The sequence below is a fragment of the Sinohyriopsis cumingii genome, chromosome 7, assembly GCF_028554795.1.
Source record: "Sinohyriopsis cumingii isolate HCF-2022 chromosome 7, ASM2855479v2, whole genome shotgun sequence".
Classification (NCBI taxonomy): Eukaryota; Metazoa; Mollusca; class Bivalvia; order Unionida; family Unionidae; genus Sinohyriopsis; species Sinohyriopsis cumingii.
The window spans coordinates 57,487,278-57,515,032 of NC_142967.1; the positions used below are offsets into that span (position 1 = coordinate 57,487,278).

General features: G+C 38.3%; 1 pseudogene across 3 annotated transcripts; it reads right to left on the reverse strand.

Annotated features, from left to right (window-relative positions):
- Nucleotides 1-562: 562 nt before the first annotated feature.
- On the reverse strand, nt 563-27,755 carry LOC149795323 (sphingolipid delta(4)-desaturase DES1 pseudogene; annotated as a pseudogene). 3 transcript variants are annotated; one of them, XR_016422304.1, is made up of 3 exons: nt 27,610-27,750; nt 22,010-22,227; nt 563-2,159 (listed from the first exon to the last, which is right to left on the reverse strand). The product of XR_016422304.1 is annotated as a sphingolipid delta(4)-desaturase DES1 pseudogene, transcript variant X1 (transcript). The 3 variants fall into 3 exon arrangements; XR_016422305.1 differs by lacking the exon at nt 22,010-22,227 and having other exon boundaries at nt 27,610-27,751; XR_016422306.1 differs by lacking the exons at nt 563-2,159; nt 22,010-22,227 and adding an exon at nt 25,452-26,224 and having other exon boundaries at nt 27,610-27,755.

Sequence of the window (27,755 nt, forward strand, 5' to 3'; positions counted from 1 at the left end):
TGGAATGCTTTTCGCCTAGTTTCTACAAACTTCCTCGGAAATGTTAGGGCAGAAAACTATAAGGAACTAGTAGAAGACATGTTGATGAAGTATAAGAAACTTGGCTGCAATATGTCTCTAAAGATTCACTTCCTTCATTCCCATTTGGATTTCTTTCCTAGCAACTGTGGTATTGTTAGTGATGAACACGGCGAACGTTTTCATCAAGATATCGCAACAATGGAACAAAGATACCAGGGAAAATGGTCCACTACAATGCTGGCTGACTACTGCTGGACACTCCTCAGAGATGCTCCCGAACAGCTGTACAAGAGACAGGCGAAGAAATCTAAGATGTAGTCAATGACTTGATTTTTTATAGGTAGGCTATTACAGTTGACCTTTTACTATTGGAATGCATTTCGTTATGTAAACATTAATTTCTTGCAGATTACAAAAAAACTAGAGCCAATTTTGCAATTTGACTGTCATATTCGTGTTCAGCACATAAAAATTGATAAGAATTGACTAATTTTATTTCAGTAACATGACTTTTGTAAAAATTTGTTGTCCAGTGTTATCAGTCTTAGTCATTATGTGTATTAAATCTTCATGTTATATTGCAACTAGTTATGTTAGATGCATGTAAAAAAAAAAAAAAATTACAAGCTAGCAAATGCATGGTCTACCCTAGTTTGTACTTGCAATTCAGCTCCAGTAAGCTTTAAGATATTTGAATTTTATTTTCACATTTTCTGTACTAGGGGCAGTCACAGTACAGCAAAAGCCTATAAGAAACCTTTATCCTTTATTTGACAGATAATTTGTACAGATTTTGCGCATCATTTGCTTCAAACGGTTATATTCTGATACTTCATGTTTGTGATTATTTTAAAGTATTTATCTTCCTCAATTTTTTTTTTTTTGCAGAAGTCAGCATTTTTAATACTTGACTTTTATTGGCATATATGGTTGTGATGTGTTGATGTGCCGTTACATTATTACTACTACAACTATATCTGCTTCATATTCTTCCAGGCAAAGTAACGTATGTGCCACAAAGCAGTACCAGAAAGCTCAGCAAGAACTTTTACATAGTGCATGAAACAAACATAAATAACCTTTTCTTTATTCTGCTTTAGTTTTTCCTGCAACAGCAGCTGCCTTCTCTTCTGGGGTTTTCTGGTAACCAACTCCTCTAGCATGTGGACCTAAATTTGTGTCGAACACAAAATCCCAGAGAACCTTGACCCATGATGTGTGGTAAGGCAGGTGGTCGTAGAACTCTGGAGCAAGGCGCTTGACTTCTGGAAGTTTATTGTAGGGGATGTAGGGAAAGTCATGGTGTTCGATATGGTAGCCTACATTGAAGAGGATGAAGTTTAATGGTCCGTAGTATGAATGTGTAGCTTGCCCCTTGTTGAAAAGATAATGTTCGGAAATGAAATGCCCAGCCAAAGGATGGAAGCCGATTCCCATTAGCGTACCACAAAAAAGGTAGATCAATGATTTAAAACCGAAAAGCTTCAAAACTGCAACATCAAAGGCAAGCTGAATAATCGAGTTTATTACTTCCCAACCCGTCAGAGGTTTCGGACTCTTGTAGAATGGGCGTAGAGAGTGAAGAAGGGGATGAATAATCAACCAAATGATTTTGGTAATTGGATGACAGAACAGAAAACTTTCTAGTCTCGTAGGAATGTCCACATCTTGATTCTCTTCTCCGAGATATCGATGATGATCAGCGTGGTATTTCTTGTAGCTAATAGCCATTGGGGCAATGATTGGAAGATTACACCAAATACTCAAGAGCCGATTTAATTTTGGATGGCCATGTCCAAAGGCAAGGTTATGCCCTATCTCGTGTATTGCGCTTGCCAGCGAATGGTTCAACACAGCTCCACAGCAGTAGGCCAAAATTAAAATGGTCGTCCAGGAGGAATCTCTGATCAACCAAGCAAAAAGGAGCTGAGCCAGAACCTCCGCCGTGACAATATAAGCAATGGCTGGGTTGTATCCCATCAGCTGTTTAATTTCTGGGTGTTTCTTGAGGATTTCTTGTCGCCTAGAGGAATGGGGCTCCTCTTGATAAATCCAGTCACTGTCGTCCGACTTGATGCGGACAGCAAGGCTGCCGAATCGGTGAAACCACTTCATATTTTGTCTATTTTTCTCTTTGTCTAAAAAAAAGAAAGGAAACGATCGCTTGAAGTAATGAAATAATCAAGAATTGCAAAGACTCTTAAACGGTACCGTTACCAGTATATAAGTACATTTTTATCTGCGATATGTAATACCAATGTGCTAGTGAGGAAAAAAATGTTGGTCTGAAAGGGGTATCTGGAAATCCAGTGTCCTGAGTTTAAGCTAAAAAGATAAAGATAAAAATGTTTAAGTAATCATAAAACGATGGCAATGAAAAATTTAAAGATTTCTTACGAAGTTTTTACATTTTTATCCTCGCTAGCTGACAAAAGAAATTGGTTTTTCTCATTCATATGTATGTTGCAACGTTTGTCCATGTCAGAAAGTCATATGCCAATCCCTTATGAGGGCGCTCATTTATACCGCACGTTTCGCTAAATGACGTTGACACATCTTACTCTGGTGGTTACTCACTTCTGACCCATCACTGGTAGATTACATTATTATACTTATGACGTCATGAACGTCAGCAGTGTTTTCTGCGGTTTTAGTATTACAAGGACAGTGTTTGCCAATAAACTATATTCCTTCTTTACTACAAATTTAACATTTAAGTTCAAACTTTATGTATCAAGGACGTAAAAACTTGAAAACAAATTACCAGTATTTCTGAAGTTATACCAATTTACCGATCTTAGGGCCGATCAGGTCAAGTGTTGGAGGTGGGGTCCATAATGTCAAAATGACCCTGACTTTCCTTCAAAGGGCACCAAAGCAACGTCTGTGTCTATCTACTCAAAGTGTGCATAATACCCAATAAACTTGCGCAAGAATAAAACGATGGGTACGTTAGTTTGGAGGTTTTTAGCGGGGGAGGGGGGGCAGTGTATACGATGGACTCTCTCTCTCTCTCTCTCTCTGATACACGTGGATGCAGACAAAAGATACACCTGCATTTAACAAAGAAATTTTCTAGAAAACAGAAAAGAGATTACCGCTATCAGAAGTCGATTAGTTATTTACACTTTCCAGGATATGTTGGGAAACTAATGCAAGCCATTTCCGATTTTTATGAATAAGCTGTGCTCATACCTTTGGGGGGCGGGGTTTCAAGCAAAACGAGTACATGTCCGAGAAAAAGCGGTTTACTCGTCAAGTTTCACGTCCAACCCTACTAAAAGGGCAACGATTTCCAAAGTATGATAGAGTTTTTCAAAACTATTAAGGCTGCTGATCTCGGCAACCCACTCTAAACAGCATGGCGATTTTGTTTTGGATCGCGAACCAACTGGTTAAACAAATTAATTAAGAGGTTTGTTTAATTTTTTTTTTTTAAATTATTTACACTTTTTAACCGTGAAGGGAAAAAATGCCGGTGACGACAACGAAAAAGCAGACGGTGGCCGACCAGAAAAATTTTTTTTAATGATATCTCTTCATCAACAGTAACTTGGTTAATTGCCTTTCAACATATATTTTTATGCTAACTCTAACCTGTCCTTGGCAGTGGATATTTCGGTGAACTACGTATAACATTTTAATTAATGGATCAATTAACATGTTACATTTTGGGGCAAAGCCTATGATTCAGATCACTGCATGTTATCATGCAAACGAAAGATCGTTATCCAAAACCATAACAAACTGTAGACGCCGCCGATGCCAGAGAAGAAACTGGTCCATCTCGCGTTATCAATGGCTGGATAAATATTCAAATGGCAACGAGAGTATTACTATGAATTCCTATATAAGTTCACGTTATCTTATCTGCTGGTTACGTAAGGTCTATTTGCCTGACAAAATGAAGAATAAAATAAAAGCGCCAGATAAATTATTTGTTAAATTTTTCAAAGCTTGTTGTTTTCACTTCTTTTGTTACTGTTTACTAGAGCCTAAACAAGTAACATAAGAGTTGTAAATGAATAAAAATATTAATAATCCCCTTCTTCTAAATGAATAAAATACGGTTCAGAATTTCATCGAAATCTCTCTGCTTCCCTACACATACCACTCAGGATTATCTCTCATGCATAAGGGAGAGAATACGGGGAAGTATGTGGTGTTTGATTTTTTTTAAAAGAAGAAAAAAAGAAAAAGAAAACTGAACTTGCACCACATATCTGTATCTGTACTTGTACGTAGCAGAGACCAATACTTGTATTTTACTATGAGTGGTGGGAGTTAGTTTCTTAGTAAGTCGTGTTATGTGCTGACTTGAAAGCTTCAATCGTCCAGGTGGTTCCACTGCACAAAAGTATTTATCAAGAAAGAGTTTCTAAATTGTTCTGTACTCCAACTTTCAAGAACAAAACATGCAGAACTATTAGCGAAGATGTTCAAATAAATTTTAGTTTTAAAGTCAGCGTACGATCAAGTCTGTTATTGTTGTTGTTGTGGGGTTTAACGCCATTTTTCAGCACACGATAGGCTATACATGGCGGCCAGTATTAATGGTGGAGGAAGAACCCGGGAAAACCCTGGAAAGAACCACCGACCCACGTGAAGGCCGAACCCGAGACTCGAACCCACGCAGACAGAGGTGAGATGGCAGTGATCCGTAACGGTGAGCGCTTTAGACCGCTCGGCCACTCGGGGCCACACGATCAAGTCTGACTAAGTAATCAGCGGTGTCTTTTGCTTGTACAATGCCCTTCACTATACTGAATAGGTAATTGAGCCTACTGAACTCACGTCGGTGAAGCCTATTGAACTCGTCGTTGTTGAAGACTATGGGGCTCCAGAACTTGTAGCATCCTGGATACACATCATTCATCATGAGATCTATAATCCTTTTGAATAAATCATGCTGCTTGGCGCTGAATCATTTCGAGGGATTGTAAATCTTTAGCGCGGTAGGGGTCCCATATAGATAAGCCTACAAGTAACCTACAAATATCACATTCTAGTGAACTAGTCTGCTACAAGTAAGACCTAGTGATTCTCATGGCTGCGCCTGTTGCAGTTCATTATCTCATCGCCGCTACGGTAGCCGGATTGGCCCGAGTATGAAGAGACGAAAACGTACACTGACACTCATACTTTTTTTGCCTTTCATATGATTACTCTTCCGACTGTCCTCGGCTCCGGTGGTCTAGTGGTTAGAGCGTCCGCCTCGGATGCTCTAGTTAGTGGGTTCGAACCCCGGCCGAGTCATATCAAAGACAAAAATGGTACTAAAAGCTGACTCGCTTGGCTCTCAGCATTAAGAGGTTAGTGTTAGGACTGGTCGGCCTGGTGTCAGAATAATGTGACTGGGTGGGACATCATGCTTCATGTCTCCGATATTATGCCCCAGTGCTAGGCATCACTATAAACTGCGACATTGCAGACATCGATGCGATATGACTGAACAATTGTTAAAGCTACGTTACACACACACACACACACACACACACACACACCGACTGTCCTATCGCTTTTGTCTTTACTTTCATCTTTTACCACGCACCACCCGTTGTTTCATAGTCAAGTGTGACTGTGACAACGTATAAATTATATGAGAACTTGGCACTTGGGAACGGTCAGGTGTACAAATTCTATGTGACTTGAATACAGTGTTCCCAATACTATAGAGTTGCAATAGCATGTCAAGGTACATTTATGGTACATTTATTTGTAAAGAGCAATACACATACTATAATCTATTTAACGCTTTTTTTAAATAATTTCTTTCTTCATGTTGTATAAAACCTATTAATACGAGTCTAAAAACATATTATTTAATATTAAAATGTCCAAAGGCCGCTCTACCCTCCTTCAGCATTTTTATCTCTATCACTGGGTTGGGATGGCAGCACTAATCGACCAATAAACACCGGGATGGGCAATAAATAAATGCCGTTATAGTATATGCCTAAGTCTCCCCACCACCAAATACCCCCCCCCCCGCCACTGTTTGACTGCAGAAGTGAATAGGGTACTATATGTATCTCACTAGTAGAGATGCTCCCTTTCCCACGCTCTACCAAAGGCACAGACCTGTCCAATATGAGAACAAGATATGCAAACTTCACAAAAATGGTGGTGTTGTTTTGTTTGCTTGTTTTTTTGTTTTGTTTTGTTTTTGTTTTGTTTTGTTTTTTTTTTTTAGTTTTCTGTGTGTGTGTGTGTGTGTTTTCAAAAACAACCACTTCTCTTATGGAAATTATGTGAATGCGGATTTCATGCAAGATTTACTTTGAATTTGACAACATGTAAAACTACGCACCTCTGAAATGAAAGATCTGATAATAGAAATGCTTCCATAAGAACGGCCTCTATTATGACATATATAAGATTAACCTTAGCGAGTCATGAAAATAAACAGAGCCAAGTGTTCAGAAATATTTTATTATTCTTAATATACAATATATGTCCTCTGAGCTGTTCAAATATACAAAACTGGATAGTAAATTTTACGTTTGCAAAAAGACATTTATTTAGTTAAATTTAACCTCAATACGTTTATCAGACTGATTCATCACAACAAAGAAAGTTAGGGCGAAGTGTTTGGAACTATTGTTAGACTCCTAACATACGTGTTCGCCTAGCAGGTCGGCATGGGGATACTATCAAAAACTGTATAGTAAAAATCGCCAGATAGCAGACATGCGGTTTCGGGATAGTGCAACGAATTGTTTTTTTTCTGTGCAAATATTTTTCTTCGTAAATCTTGTTTAAGATAGCACCAGGAAACAATTGTACATAAAGCATTCTACGTGAAGATGTAAGCACTGTGATCAAAGCACTATTCATTTTGATAAATCAATTGCATACAAAATTGCTAAAAGAAATTTTACTTCGCAAACATGGACGATAGACAGATACCGATTGGAATCGAACCCTACCTAGATACTATTCACATTCAGCGCATAATTCAAGAAAATTTCCTCTTTTTTAAGTCGTGATTGGAAATGTTAGCCTTTTAAACAGGGGTCCTTACCATCTTCTACAAAAATATTAGCGAACTGAGGCATTCTAAAAGTGTCCGAAGATAAGAGACAGAAAATCTTCACTCAGTTCCACGTGCATAATCTATCATTTATATTACAAGTATCACCTGACTTCTCGCGATGAAATAGCTGCGCCATATTAATTTTAGATTTACCAAATTTGTTTTCTATATAAGAAAGAAAAGTGATAACCAGATTAAAGGACATTCTTAGATTGTTTTTAAAATTGTTGCACGAAAGAGAGTAATATTTCAACTTTATTCCAGAGTGCTCTTCTGAAAATCATGAGAAGGTTCATCAACGACTTAATCGACACAGCATAGAGCAATATAAAGAGAAATATTGTAGCCGTGAGATTGAGACAGAGGCCATACAAATATCTGCAATTGTGTAGCCCTCAGTTAATTCCAGTTCTATCCTCACTAAACAACCAACCGCCACGGATACATTCAGATCCGATACATTTCTTTATCATCTTCCTGAAGCATCATATTAAATCGAATCACCCCAACTCAGTTCGTACAGATGTAGTTCAGGTTAAAAGGAATGAGACCATATTACCTATGAAAATGTTACCCCCATCCCCGCCTCCCCGAAAAGTGTATCTGGGATCACAAACTTTCATATATCATCTATCGATCCTCCTCATACATAATATCAAATACGATCACCCTCCTTCAATCGATGTAGATGGAATTTAGAATACAAGGAAAACAGTAACGGTCGGACGGTCATGTCCTATCACAATATATCCAAGAAAGTACGGATAGAAAAACATAATAAATTTGAAAAGAAATCATGTTTTTTTATAATTGTATTTGATATAGTTACATGCTATATCATACTTTATTTCTAAGCAAAACCTCAAAGAAAATCATGAAAAATCACGGCAGTTGAGGCCTATTTACTGGTATGTTTAAGTATGTATATATGTATGGAGGCAGGCAGGTAAGCGTGAAGCATAAGGTTACTCGATCCTTCGATGTTTTTGCAGCCACTAAGGATATTACACCAAAATGTTGACAATTCGGACTACACGTGTAATACTTCATTTAAGCTTAATCTGGTGGTTTACATATTTTCAAATCAGACCAGTCCTATTATTTCTATTACTGTTGATGCTGCTGCTGTTACAAATTTTTTATATGTATTTTCTAACTTCCAGCCGGCCAGATATGCGTCTAAGTGTGGTGGTATTGTTGTTGTTGTTGTTGTTGGTTTTAACGCCATTTTTCAGCACACGATAGGCTATGGCGGCCAATATTAATGGTGGAGGAAGAACCCGGGAAAACCCTGGAAAGAACCACCGACCCACGTGTCATGGTATGTATGTATGTATGTATGTATGTATGTTGTTGTGGAGTTTAACGCCATTTTTCAGCACATGCATGGCAGCCAGTATTAATTGTGGAGGAAGAACCCGGGAAAATCCCGGGAAGAACCACCGACCCACGAGAACCTACTGGCAAGCTTTCTCACATACCCACATTGGCTGAATCCTAGACTCGAACCACGCAGACAGAGGTGAGATGGCAATTATCCGTAACGGAGAGCGCTTTAGACCACTCGTTCACTCGGGGCCCCTATGTATGTATGTATGTATGTATGTATGTATGTTTTATCTGAGAACGTCGATATTTACATTTGCATGTACACGCGTAGCTACGTATTTGTTTACTCAAATTTGAACGCTAGTACTTGCGTTTGTACGTAGGTATGTTGGAAAGCTCTGTATGTATATATGGAAGTATGCATCTTTGTTTCTTTGTCCGTCTGTACGTCTGCTTAACTCTTAATACATCTGGTTAACTAGCTAGCAATCAAGGGAACTATAGCATTTTTTAACTGCTCCATACCTTGAAAAGTTTCATGAAGTTGAATTATCGCAAGCTTCTGATGAAAAGACTTCCATAGTAAAGTCCATCCTTTTCCATTTTCAAAAAAATGAAAACCAGAATTGAGAAAACTAAAAATGTTCCACTCGGCTCTATTCAGTGATTACACTGACTTGTTCCTGGAACGAAAGTATCCTCCCCAAACTATAAATATCTGCATAGCAGTCACATGCGTATTTTATGTACTACGTCTACTATTGTCTTCAGTGGGAAGCCTTGTCTTGATTTCACTGCTTTACATACATTATGCCCCAACCATGCGAGGGTAGCATTGTCGTAATTTCACTGCTTTGCATACATTATACCCCAGCCATGCAAGGGCAGCCTTGTCTTGCTTTCACAGCTTGCAAACGTTATGCCCCAACCATGCGAGGGCAGCCTGGTCTTGATTTTACTGCTTACAGACATTATACCCCAACCATGCGGGAGTAGCACTGTCTTGATTTCACTGCCTGCATACATTACTCCCCAACCATGTGAGGGTAGCCTTGTCTTGCTTTCACTGCTTGCAGACATAAAGTCCCAACTATGCGAGGGTAGCCTTGTCTTGATTTCACTGCTTGCAGACATTACGCCCCAACCATGCAAGGGCAGCCTCGTCTTGCTTTCACTGCTTGCAGACATAAAGTCCCATCTATGCGAGGGTAGTCTTGTCTTCATTTCACTGTTTGCAGACATTATGCCCCAACCATGTAAGGGCAGTCTTGTCTTGATTTCACTGCTTGCAGACATTATGCCCCAACCATGCGAAGGCAGCCTTGTCTTGATTTCACTGCTTGCAAACGTTATGCCCCAACCATGCGAGGGCAGCTTTGTCTTGATTTTACTGCTTACAGACATTATGCCTCAACCATGCGAGGGTAGCATTGTCTTGATTTCACTGCTTGCATACATTATACCCCAACCATGCGAGGGTAGCATTGTCTTGATTTCACTGCTTGCATACACTATGCCCCAACCATGCGAGGGCAGCGCTGTCTTGATTTCACTGCTTGCAGACATTATGCCCCAACCATGCGAGGGCAGCTACTAGTACCAAAGATTTGTATCATAAAACTCTTGCTCGAAAAACCATCCAAATATCGTTAATATATGATCTTCACTTTTTTCGCATCTTGTTTAAAGAACATAATATATTGTTTAAACGAAATAACAGCTCGTTTCGTTTCAACAGTACAATTCGTTTTTTTTTATAGTTATTATCTTTTTTATATAATTGCAAATTACGATAAATAAATAATATATTAAAGAACTGTGAGTGAGACAAGGAACACAACCTATGAGTTGTTTTTCTTACATATTATAGTGAATAGTTTAAGCTCGGTGATACAGCTTAATATTCATCCTGACGCTCTCCCTTTTCCATTATGATTCAAATATCAGATGTGATTATATTCTCAAAAGTAGCGCACTAACAGGGGGACGGACGAGGCGGTTGCCCCGTGTGCCAGAAGTCTTGGGGCGCCAAAACAGCTGATAAAATTCTTGAGTGTTTGTAAATGTGTGAATTTCTTGAATCCCGAATATTCAGCAAATTGCACAACGCACCCGTATCACAAGACCTTTCAAACACATTTCTGCCACTAGTCATTGAGCAATTCGCAGTATTGAAAAGCTCGAAAAACTTGCCTTTCTTTAAGTTGCTGTGTTGACATATCAATACTCTGTAAACAAAAAGTCCATTAATAAATCGATTTTGTTAAAATTTATGGTTTCTGTTCATACTTAATAGCAATATGTTTGAAGTGAAATTAATGGGCCTAATGTGGAAATGAGACATGCATAAAATGGCGCTGGTCTTGTATGAATGACAGAATTTAGATGACAGGAAAAGCCACTAAATGGCAATAAATTGCAGGAAATTCGTTGGTGGCCAGGACTCCGCACCGGCCCCGCTGGGGTAGCTCATAGCTCTGCTCCAAGAACCCCTAGCTGGTGGTAGGGGCAAGATTCCCCTCCCACGAACCCTCCTCCGGCTTCGACCCTTCGGGCATCTTATTCTGTTCCTTTTGGACCATCATCGTCGTCCTTGGGCGCCCTTTACGCCACTGGCCCCGGGCGCCATTTACCTTTAGTACGCCAATGATTCGCAATTCCAAAGAAAACTATAACCGCCGCTATTCCTCCGCCCCGCCCATCCCCGTGATATTGAAATCACGCATCTGCAAAACAGTAAACAACCTCAAGACAGCTTATCAGGCCAGGTAGTCTGTATCCCGGCTACTGTACGCCGACTTTCGTAATATATTACATAAACACTAGGAGCAGCATAAGCTGAAGGTAGATGTAATGGGATAATGTTTTGAAGAAAAATCACGCTGAGTGGTCTTGGCCATGTGGACTTGCATACACATAAAAAAAAACAAAATAGTCCTATTTATAACTGAACTCAAACTTCAGTCATTGCTGTTTAAATAAATTGTTGACGATGAAATTTATTCAGAAATGTTACAGCTTTTTTATTTAATTTACTAGTAATGACGAAACTAAGAAGATGTACCACCCGATAACCTTTTGGACTTTAAATGCTATTTACAGAACAAAGTTTGAGTATACGTGTTAAGTTTTGTACTAGTTACCTTTATGTGTTACTTACATGTCACAAACTTCTAATATATGTATCCTTGTATGTTTTATGTTGTTATACTTCGTGTTCACATTTGAGAGAGAGTATCTTCGTAAATTTTTGTGCAATTAATTTTTACATTTATCGAATTGTACCTTTACTTGACACCATATAGCCACTGTTGTGCTGCGTTGCCGTAAGATGTCACACACGTACGTGTAATATATATATATATATATATATATATATATATATATATATATATATATATATATATATATATATAACAACTGCCTATTATGATTATATAACGTACTGTGTCAGTTATTTATTTGTGATATGTACTGATGTATTACTACTGATTGTTATTTGCTAATCCTACCTAAATACGTTGATATTAAATATCTTGAGTTAGCAGGTCGGAAAGTTGGTTTTAAGCAGACGATCTTCCCCTAGATCGTGAATTCGAGCTTCGAAAATGTAATTAGCTCTTCAAGTACGCATCTGAGCTCGAATGTTCCATTTCGACCTTCGAGAACTCGAAATAGTTTCACGCCATGACCCCGTTGTCTTGGAATATAATTCGATAACGCAAAGTGGAAATTAAGATTTAGGGCGATGGACACGTTGAGAGGTAAAGATCTCGATTTGGCGGACCACACAGATCATGTGATTGAAAATTGTCTTCTGAATGGCGTTCTCGAGTTCAGGTAATCACGTCCACGAAGGCCCCAGTGACTTTCAATATACGAGACATTAAAACTTCTGAGGTTTTCATGGATGTTTTCTTTCCACCACATTCTGCTATAGTGCTACTAGATACCATCAATGACAAGTCTAAGAGCCTTTCGATTTAATTCGCACTTTGCCAGCTGTAATTGATTTTACAGGCTGGTATTGTATGTGACAGCTGGTGTAACTGCGACAACTTATAGTAAATGACGACTAGAATAAACGTAGCGATCGCCATTTGCTTTATTTATTTTTTATTTAAATTTAAATATTTATATTTTTTTGCACTATTTATAGATCAAAATAAATGTAACTGACAGCACCACAACCACCCAAGCCAACGCCCAAATTCCATATTCTGTATAGTTCGGTTTGATATTTGACGGAACATCAATACAAGTAGATTATTTTGTGCACATGCAACTGAAGTAAATGAATTGTCCATGGATACCACTACAGTAATCGACTCAGGCTAACTCGATATTAATTTTTTTTTCATTTACAAAAAATGATAATAAGACATAATAATGCTCTCTCTCTCTCTCTCTCTCTCTCTCTCTTATGTTAGTACAAACAGCTGTTTTGATTTCAAGCAGATTCGAGTATGACACGCAGTATGGTCAGAAGAGTTATCTCTGTCCTACCTTATGAGGCGCCGTAGCGGACAAAAGCTGGTCCAATCAGAAAGTTGCTGTTGTTGTTGTTGTGGGGTTTAATGCCATTTTGCAGCACACGTTAGGCTATGCATGGCGGTCAGTATTAATGGTGGAGGAAGAACCCGGGCAACCCCCAGGAAGAACCACCGACCCACGAGAAGCTACTGACAAGCTTTCTCACATATCCACATTAGCCGAATCCTAGACTCGAAACCACGCAGACAGAGGTGAGATGGCAGTGATCCGTAACGGAGAGCGCTTTAGACCACTCGGCCACTCGGGGCCCCAACATAAAGTTGCAACTGAAATTTCGATGTCGTATGTCGAGAAACCCAATATCGCGTGTTGGATCAAATTTCATGTCCTTAAAGTTCTATTTTTAGATCGAGATTTTAGATTTTATATGTTGAATTATACAGTGGTGGTTTAAAGTTCTATTTCCTATGTCAACGTTTTACAGTGTATATTTTGAATTACACAGCGGTGGTTGAAATTTCAATATAATAAGTCGAGAATCCCTAATTCACACATTGTATGTAACTGTTTGTGATGAAAGTTCCATTTAATATGTTGAGTATTTAGATTTCATCTGTTGAATTTCACAGCAACGAGAAGCAGCCTCCGTGTTTAAAAATAACGCGGTTCGTTCATGAGAGCGACCTCTAGCGAAGAAATTCATAATAATTCTCGACCTGTGAATTGTATCTTTCAAACTGTAACTGCATGAAATGTAATGACGCCTCATAACTGAATACACGAATGATGTATCCTAATGCTCGATATTATTTTGAATTGTTCAAGTGGACATTGTGTAATATTACTTTTAACACCAACACATAATTTCACCATATAAAAATAACAATTCTGACAAGCACAATAAAATGTCCAATTACACTGGACAACAAATTTTTACAAAAGTCATGTTACTGAAATAAAATTAGTCAATTCTTATCAATTTTTATGTGCTGAACACGAATATGACAGTCAAATTGCAAAATTGGCTCTAGTTTTTTTGTAATCTGCAAGAAATTAATGTTTACATAACGAAATGCATTCCAATAGTAAAAGGTCAACTGTAATAGCCTACCTATAAAAAATCAAGTCATTGACTACATCTTAGATTTCTTCACCTGTCTCTTGTACAGCTGTTCGGGAGCATCTCTGAGGAGTGTCCAGCAGTAGTCAGCCAGCATTGTAGTGGACCATTTTCCCTGGTATCTTTGTTCCATTGTTGCGATATCTTGATGAAAACGTTCGCCGTGTTCATCACTAACAATACCACAGTTGCTAGGAAAGAAATCCAAATGGGAATGAAGGAAGTGAATCTTTAGAGACATATTGCAGCCAAGTTTATTATACTTCATCAACATGTCTTCTACTAGTTCCTTATAGTTTTCTGCCCTAACATTTCCGAGGAAGTTTGTAGAAACTAGGCGAAAAGCATTCCATGCTTGTTTCGCGTCACCTTCCAGCAAGTTGTTGAACCGGTCATCTTTGAAAAGCTCTCGAATCTGAGGACCCACAAAAACTCCCTCTTTAATCTTTGCTTCGCTGAGTCGAGGGAATTTTTCATGCAGGTATCGGAATGCTGGCAAAGTCCGGTCAATGGCTTTCACGAAGTTCTTCATCAAACCTAGTTTGATGTGAAGGGGTGGTAGCAAGATTTTCTGAGCCTCAACCAGAGCTGGGTGTTGGATATTCTTCTCTCCAATGGCTACATTCTGCCTGTGAGTCCATTCCTTCCTCATGTAGTGCATTTCCCTTGCTCGGCTATCCCACTCGCATAAGAAACACATGTATTTTGTATATCCTTGCTGCAGTCCCATTAAAAGGGCAACTACCTTCAAATCACCACAGAGGTGCCAGCTGTACTTGTTATACTCAATGGAATTCACTAGCTGCCTTAAGTTATCGTATGTCTCTTTCATGTGGACAGCATACGCTACTGGAATAGATGGAAGAATGTTTCCATTGTGCAAAAGCACAGCCTTGAAACTCAGTTTCGAAGAGTCCACAAATAGTCTCCATTCTTGTGGGTCATGAGTGATTTTTAAAGCATTCATGAGGCCCTCAATATCGGAACAGAATATCAGATGACTTTCCTTTCTGAAGAAAGGCTCCAATTGCTGGTGGCGCTTTCGATATGCAGTAATTGTGACATCTTCTTCTAGAAGATTCCATTGTTGGAGTCTTGATCCTAGCAATTCTGCCTTGTTCTTTGATAAGTCCAAATCACGAATCAGGTCATTTAGTTCTTCCTGTGTTATTCTGTGTGGGGTTGATGATGCACCACAGTGAAAATCTGGATCACTGCATGCTGATGGACCAGGAGAAGAACAGGTCGACTCACCTTTGTCTTCGTCAGATGAATCAAGAGAATATTCTGCTGGAGGTTCTGGAATAGGAAGTCCCTCACCATCTGGAACTGGTCTCAATGCAGACGGAATGTTTGGGTAGACTATTCTCGACTTCTTTCGCTTCGTTATTCCGCCGGAAAGAGGAGGAACCAAGCAGAAGTAACAGTCATTTAGGTGGTTGCTTGGCTCTCTCCACACCATTGGGACTGCAAACGGCATTGATGGCCTTTTGCAATTCAACCACTGTGAAAGCTGTGTTGTACATGTAGCACAGCATATATGCGGAGCCCAAGGCTTGTCTTGGTCACCAACCTTGCATCCGAAGTAAAGATGATATGCCTTCTTCACTTGAGAATTGATACTTTTCTTCTGGTTGGCAAATGTCACTTCCCCACAAATATAGCAAAAATTGTCCGCGGTATTAACACACTTTCGAGGCATTACTGTTCTTTATTGTACGTAAATGGATAAAATAATAAGTTTTATGTAACAGTAGCTTGAACTGTCTCGCACAACGTCTAAAATATTTTAAATGCTGAACCTATCTGATTGGGCTTTATATAGTACACTGCTTACGTCAGCTTCAGCAGCCGCCTGGCATTAGTATAATAGGCCTACACATGTATAGTACACTGCTGACGTCAACTTACTTCAGCAGCCGCATGGCATTAGTATTGCATTGCATCAGAAAATGATGCAATCAACTGTGGATGATGTGAGCATGATGGTATTATGCAATGTTACATCATTATTCCGGATGTTGCTGCAGTCCTACTGGAGAAATTTACACAGTGAAACATAGAAAATGAGGTATATGAATATCTTCAAAACGAGAGCCAATACAAATTTTTCACGGTTATATTCGTGTTCGGCACACCAAAATACTACAGATTAGGGCCTTTTCAAGTCAGTAATGATTTCACTGTTGACCAGTGTTACCGCTGAGTAATTCAACAGATACAATCTAAAAACTCAACATACGAAATGGAGCTTTGAGCACAATCAATGTGATTCAACATGTTAAACTGAAACTCTCGACATGACATTAAAATTTCAACAACCACCGTGTAATTCAGAAGCTACAATCTAAAAACTCTACATTGGACATCGAATTTTCAACCAGCGCTGTGTAATTCAACAGATGAAATCTAAATACTCAATATATGAAATGGAACTTTCGACATAAACTCTTTGAACCAGTACGTAAATGAGGAATTCTCGACGGGTGATCCTGAAATTTCAACCACCGCCGAGTAATTCAAACGACACAATCTAAAACCTCGACATAGAAAATACAACTTTAAACCACTACTGTTTAATTCATCATATACAATCAAAAATGTCGACCTAGAAAATGGCTCTTTAGGAACAAGCATTTTTGATACAAGTAAAATTGGAATTCTGGACATACATCAAAATTTAACGGCAACGTTCTGACAGGAACAGCTTTGGGAACTACGGCGCCCGCCTCATACTACAGTGACCTGTTAAATACCTTAATTACATTCTGAGCTGAAGGTGATTTGGCATATTATTAGTGCCCTCTGGTAACGGCTTGCAGAGTTTTTGCGCGATGGAATTTAGTATCCTTCCTTTCTGTCTGACTTAATAGATATCTTTCCAGTTATCACACGGGGCGTACAATTATGACGAGGGATAGGTGGTTCATTTGTGCCGCTGGGTAATCATCTAGGCTACTGGTGGTCAAGATATGCGAGATCTCGTGAGGAGTAAACTAAGTCACTTCGGTTGTTTCGTTGCCCAAACCGCATTCGAGAACCAAACTTTGTAACAAGTGTTTTTTTTTGTTGTTGAATATATTAGTCTCTGTCCTGTATGAAGTATTGAAAATTCGTGATTATTAGTGTCAGTAGTTTTTCTTGGGAATCATTACCCGCTCTACACAGGCGTCATTATCAATGGATTATTTAACATATAAATTCAAAAGCCACTTCCCTGCTTACTTTACTGGCTTAATGGCTTTTGGCGTCACGATCACCGCTGCAAAAAAAAACATTTTCCAACAAAAAGGGTGATAGTGTCCCACTCTTCACGTTAAGGTAGTATTATGTACTTTAAACAACATTTTTTCGTCTCTTCTTCGCATCGAAGCTGTTTTATTAGAGTCGTCTGAAGTCTTTGCACGACACTGTGCAAGCCTTCCTTCTTTTCCATTTTTCTTTTATCATTATTTGTAGCACAATATGGAACTTGTTCGACCGCTCCGGTGGCCTAGTGTTTAGAGCATCCGCCTCGGAAGCGGCAGGTCGTGGGTTCCAACCCCGGCCGAGTCATATCAAAGACTTACAAAAATGGTACTTACAGATGAAGCTCTAAGATTATTTGCTCAAAAGTAGAACTGTCTTTTTGGTCCAGTATATTGCAGATTCGAAGCATGGAAAAGCATAACCACGGAGTTCCTATTCCACAAAGAAACACTGGTTAACTTGCCGTGTCTCGCGCGCGCGAGAGAAATTTTTAACCTAGCTTTTAAAAAATTCAGACATATCGCTACGATGTCTGCAATGTAGTAGTTTATAGTGACGTTTAGCACCGGGGCATCATGCCGCAGATATGTAGTTTCACGTTCCACCCAGTCACATTATCCTGACACCCGGCCGACCATTCCTAACACTAACCTCTTAATGCAGAGCGCCTAGCGAGGCAACTACTAGTACCATCTTTATAAGTCTTTGGTATAACTCGGCCGGGGGTTCGAATCCGCGACCTCTCGCATCAGCGGCGGACGCTCTTACCACTAGGCCACCGGAGCGGTCTTATGGTGGGGAAAGGGTGGATTCATACCTATGTTCATAGACTTAACATATATAATACTAGTCGTTTGAGATTGCTGCTGACACGTTTCTGTTTTTGATGTAGTCATTTGTTAAAGTTAAGTGCATTTTTTAATTAAAAAATATGATTTTTTTTAAGTGACAGATTTCAAAGTTAAACTTGCTCAGAAAGTGAATAATGTGTACATGTCAATGATTTAGATTTGCCCGAGTCAGGTAATACGAACAAAAATTGCAGGACGAATTTGGGGGTACCTGTTATTGTCCTTTTTTTACATAAAATGTTTAAACATGTTTCCTATCGTCCACAGGGCCTCGGGTATCCTAGTGGTAAAAGTCGCCTGAACAGATCGCTCACATCTCACTTCTGTCTGCGTTGGTTCAAATCTCAACCCGACCTAAGTGGACATGTGAGAAAGCTTGCCAGTAGCCTCCCGTGGATCTGTGGTTCCGAATTCTTCCTCCACAAAATATACTGGCCATTATGTTTAGCCAGAATGTGATGAAAAGTGACTTTATACCCTATGAATTGTACTGTTGTCGCTGATACGTTTAACTGGTGTAGGACCAGATTCAATAACGTCAGCAGCCTAGGAATGCAAATACTTTTACTGGGTCAGTGAGAGTTGCTGAGCGAGGGGTAAGGTGAGTTAATTTATGGAACAACCATAGTACTCTGTACGAGAAGATCGTGCAGTTTACTGTTATGTGGCCTGGGGAAGTTACCAGTTAGATCATCCGTTAATAGTATTCACAGAGTAATATACTTGTGGCTTTAAAAGAAGACAAATAAGTTTCCAAAAAATCAATATGTTAATTAGCTTAGATTGCCTGTAGATAAAGCATAATTGTTTTATTGTTTTGTGAAATAGCTGTAACCAACTCATCTCGCGGCCTATATATTTTTGTTTATGTCCTTGCTTAGCAATTATGTTTCCCTTTACTAAGATTGCCACACAATCCCGAAATTGATTTCCATATTTCCTAAATGATTAACAGACCTAAAATTCCAGCAGTTTTTGATAAAGCAGAGAACCTAATATTGCCACAGCTGTGATGCAAGCTCATCGATTTTGTATCTTGTACAATCAGAGATTTATATGAAATACATGGAGGTCGTTTATTTCGACGCGTAGACCAAGAATGAGACGAATGTCCTACTTTTCGTACAGTAATCGGAGCTTGAAAGTGTTTTTGTTATTGTGGCTTGTGTTTTTTTTGTGTGTTTTTTTCGTGTGGCTTAACGTGTATGTTTAGAATGTTGGGTATATCTTATGATATATAATAGGATTCTCACGTAGAAGTTTACAAGGCGAAAAAGGTAAGTTTCAACTACAGGATGTGGTTTTAAGTGAAACGGTCCAGTAAACACAATCTACTGTAACTAGCATGTCACCTAAAATAATAAAAATAAACGAAAAATATTAATTTCAAGACATAATAATAATAATAATAGCAGCAATGACCACACCAAACAAAGGACATAACGGTTGTAAAAAACAAAAACATTAATTTATAAAAGTAATAGATTTATAACGCAAAATGAAGTGAGTCTCACTCTATAGGCAAATGAGCCATATATATTGCTAATGTAATGATTTGTTTGAACATTATAATGGCAAAAACGACATATGCAATTAAAAATTACATATACAGGTCTTAAGTGGATTGCAGATATCCGCATCACACCACTTTTGGGAGCCGCGTTAGCTCAGTGGTTAGCATGCTGGACTCGGGATCGAAAGGGTGCGGGTTCGAATCCTACCATCGGAACACACTGATTCGGCTACCGTAGTGTTACTTGGGCAAGGCCCTCAATCCAATTACCTTGACACTAAATAACCAACATGTGTTGCGTGTCGTAAAGCAGCAAACCAGACAAACAATGATACCACGAATATTAGTCGGAATGTTGGGCGAGTATTATTGGAGTGCTTAACTGCAGAGACATGGTCATTATTAACAATAATAATGACTATGTTCCAGTATTCCATTTTCAAGATCAATCCATTGTTATACTTTGGACCAACAACTGGCCTGTTATTTAAAGAAGAAACTAAATACCGTATCGAAAACATAAGTGGAGGGGTTGGGATAGCTGCCGAACGTGTTGAAAGTCGTGATCTGATACTTGAATCAGCTTTTATTTACGTGAATTTTCAAATCGTCAATCAAATCATAAACATGTAGCAGCGTTTGATCGGAGGTTCTATTTGTGGCAAATTAGGTACATTTATGCAAATCAAATTTAGGTTATTTTATTTGAAATATCATGTTCCATAACGTCTCAATACATGTATTGACAAATATCATACTGTCAAATAATCAAAATGCAAACAACAAGGATCCTGATCTGCCATAGCATACTGCGACTGCATATCGGGGTCTATGTTATTTGTTCTACTCACTACTCCGAACAAGCTGCAGAGAACCTGATCTTCCAGCACATTAAGCGAAAGCCGATCTGGGGTTATGCAGTTTGCAGTTGGTCCCGACTAATGTTGTTGTTCTAAGGTTTAACGCCATTTTTCAGCACAAGATAGGCTATACACGGCGATCAGTATAACTGGTGGAGAAAGAACCCTGGAAAACCCAGGGAAGAACCACCGACCCACGAGAAGCTACTGGCAGGCTTTCCCACGTACCCACGCCAGCCGCTCGAACCCACGCAGACAGAGGTGAGATGGCAGTGATCCGGAACGGTGAGCGCTTTAAACCATTCGGCCACTCGGGGCCCCGGTCCGGACTAATAAGCGAGTGCAAAGAGCTGTTGTATTAATATATCTTGGGAATGTAAAACTTCTTACATATTTAACGTATTATAGATTGTTATCATTTGCTTTATTTAAGCTTTGATTTAGTACATGTTTAAGTGTAGTTATTGTCTGTTATTTATACCTATTAAAATATCCAGTGTAAAACGTTAGGAAATGATATGTCAGGGCATATCGACAGAATGACGCTTACCACTAAAGACTAAATAATACTATAGAGAAGAAAGAAAGAAAAAAGAAAACGGAGCTAAAATGGCGTGTACACAAATATACTCTGGGTACATTTGTACAGTATGTGCGTAGTACCTTGTCGGACAACGACCGTTTCAACCTTACTGTTGGCGTTCTTTCTAACAATGTAAATCGATACCGATATTTTGTAAAAGAAAAAGAAGTGTCAAACATGCAGACAGGACCGGATTAAGGGAGGGGCACAGACGGCATGTGCACCGGTCCCCTAGTCATGGCCCTTACCCTGGATGCCGTACATACAATTACATCTGTTTAAATATCTAGATATGTGTATAAACCTAATATAGCTACTTAGTTATAATAATTTACAGCATAGGGTGTGGCTTGAAAAATCACTCATCCAGCCCGCGCCAAGAAGGAAGGTGCCAATGTCTGGTTTAAAGGATCTCTATGCCCCAACCCCAGTAAATGCTAAGGGATTCCCAATCCATTAATACTGCCCTGCTTGCACAACATCATATCAGCAACGTCCTCTCTCTCTCTCTCTCTCTGTGTTTCAATGCAAGTGTATTTTATTACGCAAGGAATTCATCCGTCCCACTTTCTACCCGACCAGTCGTAAATACGTGATTTAGATACATTTACTGTTATTATCTTTTGATAAACATGTACCTAGTGTAAATAGTGATATTTTTCAGTATTTGTATAATTTGATGAGACAACAGGATGGTAATGCGCATCGTATGTGCTAATGCACCAAAAAGCGTCGTTATGTGCTAACGCACTAATTGCTTAATTACAAAGGTCATGGCCACATTGAAATATTTCTTAATACACGCTGGCTTATTGACAACTTGAATACCGCGGTAAAACTGACTGAAATCAACATGGTTGTAAACTTCAGAATATGATTTTTACAACTTTTAGTAACGATATTCAACAGGTAACATAACCCTGAGTTAAAATACATTTGATTTCTCCACATACCTGTCACAAGCCGGCAGCTGCGTCACAGCACCTGTAATGTACGTGTATGTATACTTCCACCAGTCCAAGTGTGAGCCGATACAGAACATTGATCACATGACGTATCCAAAACACGGGAGCTACACAGGTAAATTCTCACAACAAGCTCGTTGTGATCGATAAGTGACCGGCATCATTTTCGTTTCATCGTTGGCTCCCAAATTCACTATAATATTAAACTATTTACGACAATAAAAATATCAAGGTTGGGAAATTCCTACTTAATCCGTTCGTCTAGAGCTAGTGTTTTTAACTCTTTATATATGTGCTGATTATCTACTTGAATATAAAATGTTGTGACTCTTTCGCCACCAAAGATGTTGCTAAATGTCCAGTATATGAGAATAAATCTTACTGCATTCATTATATTATTTGATTGGGGTTGCATTGGCGATAAGAGGAGGGTAATTGCTTTTTTGGCAGCTACAATTTTTATAGTATTTCACCTTCACCACAGTATACTGGGGGCAATTCGTTACGGGGGGGGGGGGGTCACTCGGTGGATTGGCAACAGACATGAAAATTGTCCGAACCCTCGCGACGACACTCTGTGTTTTGGAGAGGGTCGTTAGGACCAGGTATTTCTTACCCACTTTAAACTTTAACGACTTAATGTATTTTTATCTCTTACCTCTCTTTTGTATCTCGCTTTTGTGGAGTTCTCATAATAGCAACCGTAGTCAAAACACATTTACATAAAATGCACGTGGTTTATATAATGTTGCTATACGTTCCTTTGAGTAAGGGTTAAGTTGTTGTTGTTGTTGTAGGGTTTAACGCCAGTTTTCAGCACACGATAGGCTATATATGGCGGCCAGTATTAATGGTGGAGGAAGAAACCTGGAAAACCCCGGAAAGAACCACCGACCCACGAGAAGCTACTGGCAAGTTTTCTCACAAACCCACATTGGCTGAATCCGGGACTCGAACCGACGCAGACAGAGGTTTGATGGCAGTGATCCGTAACGGAGAGCGCTTTAGACCACTCGGCCACTCGGGGCCCCGAGTATGGGTTAAGAACATATGACTCAACTTGGGACGATTTTAATTAGCTCAGCTGTTGTCATTGCTCGGGGCATGAATAGTACCCTCTCATACTGAATCGGGGAAACTGTAATAGCGAAGATTCCTCTCTCGAGTTGTCATAATTTTGTTTGAATTTAATAAAATAGTATTCCTAACAATATATTTAAAAAAGAATGATTAATATTTTCTTGACTTGTATTAAATATTAAAAGGACATGAATGAAAGAATATATATATATATATATATATATATATATATATATATATATATATATATATATATATACTCACTCACTCACACACACACACACACAGATTATTGGACAAAACCCAGACGACACGGATGGTATTATTTTTAATTTCGCATTATAGTCCAAATCTGTCAACATATTCACTACTACTGTAGTTCTACTTGTGCAGAAAATGAATCCAAACGATAAATCTCGACTCCGAACAAGTTTCCTTAATGAAATTCTAATGTGGTTTTCAAGTTTCTTTTCAACACACTTAAGTTTTTGCTTCACTTCATGTCTGTCTCGGTAAGATTGTCTAAAGAAAACAATGTTCATCACATTTTTCTTTTTGAATGTCTTTGTTATCAGTCACATTTTTCATCTTTAAAATACCTTGAATTTATCTATTTTCTGGGATATAAATTCCTATGCTTGGGTGGAACATTATATTTTCTCCATATTTAAATGTGTGGATATGAATCTAGCCATATATTACATTTACGGATGATTGGATGCGAATGTGTCCATATTACATTTACGGATGATTGGATGCGAATGTGGCCATATATTACACTTATGGATGAGTGGATATGAATCTAGCCATATATTATATTTACGGATGAGTGAATATGAATATGTACATATATTACCTTTATGGATGGGTGGATATGAATCTGGTTATATATTACCTTTATGGATGGGTGGATATGAATGTAGCCATTTATTACATTTACGGGTGAGTGGATATGAATGTGGCTACATGTTACCTATTCGGATGAATGGATATGAATATGGCTATATATTACATTTATGGATGAGTGGATATGAATCTAGCTATATATTATATTTACGGATAAGTGGATATGAATCTGGACAAATATTATATTTACGGATAAGTGGATATGAATCTGGCCATATATTACCTTTACGGATGAGTGGATACGAATTGGCTACATATTACATTTACGGATGAGTGGATATGAATCTAGCCGTATATTATATTTACGGATAAGTGGATATGAATCTGGCCATATATTATTTTTGCGGATGATTGGATACGAATATGGCCATATATTACACTTATGGATGAGTGGATATGAATCTAGCCATATATTGCCTTTACGAAATAGTGAATATGAATATGTACATATATTACCTTTACGGATGGATGGATATGAATCTGGTTATATATTAACTTTATGGATAAGTGGATATGAATGTAGCCAAATACTACATTCACGGATGAGTGGATATGAATGTGGCTATATATTACATTTATGGATGAGCGGATATGAATCTAGCCATATACTACATTTACGGATGAGTGGATATGAATGTGGCTATATATTACCTATTCGGATGAATGGATATGAATATGGCTATATATTATATTTATGGATGATTGGATATGAATGTGGCTATATATTATATTTATGGATGATTGGATTTGAATATGGCTATATATTATATTTATGGATGATTGGATACGAATCTGGCCAGACATTACATTTATGGATGAGTGGATGTGAATCTAGCCATATATTGCCTTTACGGCTGAGTGAATACGAATCTGTACATGTATTACCTTTACGGATGGGTGGATATGAATCTGGTTATATGTTACCTTTATGGATGAGTGGATATGAATGTAGCCATATATTACTTTTATGGATGGATGAATATGAATCAACTCACATATTACCTTTTGGATGGGTGGATACGAATCTCGCCATATTTTATCGTTACGGATTGGTGGATAAGAATCTGGCCATATATTACATTTACGGATAGGTGGATACGAATCTGAGCACATATAAACTTTATGGATAGGTGGATATGAATCTGTGCACATATTGTTCAATGTTACTTAATATTCGATGTTGTTAGTAACCACGAGTTGCACATAATTGGTGCCCATGAAAAACGATGAACTGATACAATGAATATAGTTCTGAAATCCAAAAGGCCTGGACTGTTGCTTTTTTCTTTTTCTGATATTCATTGCACATTCATAGAATAAACGGAGGAATCATTTACCTAGTTTCCCAAGACCACGAGGAAGAATATTCAAAAAGAGTGCAACAAATAATTACAGCTTATGTCTAATGGGTACCGAAATCCACTTTAATGGAATTCATGCTGATGATGGAAGAGTCACAGATTCAAGTCCATATACAGTCTGACACCATTTGTTTCCTTTACTTTCTTAAAAAAGGAAAAGAATGAAGGAAAAAAAAAATAAACATCTTGTGAATTTACCCTTTTCCTGACAACAGCTGATATTGTGAACAGTACAGTAACGCCAAATCGTGCGTACTGCAAGCGATTCAAAATGACGGTGTCTGATGATAGTTACAGCTGCCATCAGTGATGACACGTACAAATGCCATAAACACCTCCAAATATAAATCAAGTAGGAGAAATTGTAAGTAAGATGCGAAAATGCTTTGTTAATCATGTCATAAACTTTACAATGCACATTATTTCAATGTTTGAATGACAAAGTGTAATAATTACGACACTCAAAATAGTGTACTATATACATAGATACCATATCAATTTTACAAAATGCATACTATACTCTGGACGTCATTAGCAATGATTTCCAGTATAATGGTCCTTGGTATATCAAGATTGTTAATTGCCTGACATCCAATTTTGCGTTAAAGTATTTTGATATGTTTTACAAAGACCTAACATACATGTATGTGCAGAGTTCTAAAAATCTTGTCTCGAGTTCATTCTTTGACGGGGTCCCGGGTGGCTGAGTGGTCTCTGGCGCACGCCTTTTCTGGTCATTTCAGCCATGTCCGTGTGGAGTCGAGTCTCTCTGCTCGACCAACGCGTGTATGTGAGGAAGTTTGCCAGTAGCTTTCCGTGGGTCTCCACCTTGACTGTCCTCCATGTATATTATGTGCTGGGGAAAAAAAGGAGTTAAACCCAATACAACCAATTCAAACTTTTCTTTTACGTAACTGAATTATGTGAACTAGTCCGAGTTTCCTCTGACCTTTGCCACCACATTTTTGATATTTGGATGTTTATGTTGGGGTGTAGGGTCAGAGTCCATTCCCTATCGAAAAGTTGGAATTCGCCGACATGTTTTGATGTCGGCATAGGGTGGCCGCTTACTAGCCGGCCTAGGAAACTTTAACGACCGTTCATCGAGATATATCTGCATGAAATAGATAGGAACATGATTTATTTTCTCAGAAATAGCGAATATAGCATTCGTTATATCTTTAATCCGCTGACAGACGTGATGTAACTACAACGTTGATGAACTTTGACCTGGAACTCGCTATTTGCATTCCGAGTTACATGACTACACAACTCTCGCATGATACATGTCAATGACATCAGAGGTCCAATAACCACGTGATATCAACAAAATACCATTTCGAAAGTTCCTGTACATAGAATTCGAAAATATTAATTAAACGTCACGTAATACTTGTACATAAATATAACGCACACATAATTTCCAACATATTTATCCTGAGAACAACGACTAGAAACATGTCGGTATCGCAGCAAGGTGGAGAAAACCAGATTCATCAAGTACTATACGTGACTACCGCATTGACCTGTGCTATCCGCTTATTGAATATGTCCCCCCCCCCCCCGAAGTTGCTGTAACATTTACAGATTTCTGGTGTTAGTTTTCAGGACAACTAATTTTAGAAGTTTATGTTCTTTCATTTTTCTGTAAATAGTACGTGACTTTCATTTTTATGTACGATTTGTTTTCCTGCAGATTTAATAAAGCAGTCATGTGATTGTCATGACATTTTTCTCATATTAAATACAATCTCACATGATAAAATTTTGATAATGGAACCGGAAGTACAGCCTAGACATACCCATTGGATCCTTGTATATTAGTAAGTACAATGACAATGAACCTATGCAAGGTTTCTTTAAAATAAACGCTGCTAATCAAAGGTTCTATTAACAGACATATTATTTAAGAGTAAATACGGTAAATTTTAATCAGCATAATCAGCAAATGAACTTGACGTGTAACGTTGCGTTGTGTGCGATATAACTAGTTATTGTGAAGGATTTTTCATGGTAATACCACCGATACATACTTTAGGAAAACAATATACAGCAATTTTTTAAAAAAGAATTATACTTCTTAATTCTCTTAAACAAATATTTTAAGATATAAGATTTAATTAGAACGGGTTAAGTTCTTGTATCAATGAGAGCAAAGTGTTCTTCGTGTTCGTGCATGTACTTGTAAACGTTTGTAGATTTTAAATACATTTCGAGGTAGTAAACTAAGTAAGTCCTTACCGTGTAGTTACAGCCTTATTCTAACTGCATATGTACTGATGGCGTGAGCCAGTATACGAAAATGAAAAAAGTTTGATAGAAACCGTTACGCCTTTAAGCTATTACCTCTAGCCTAAGGGCATCTAAAATCGTAACTTTAAGGATGA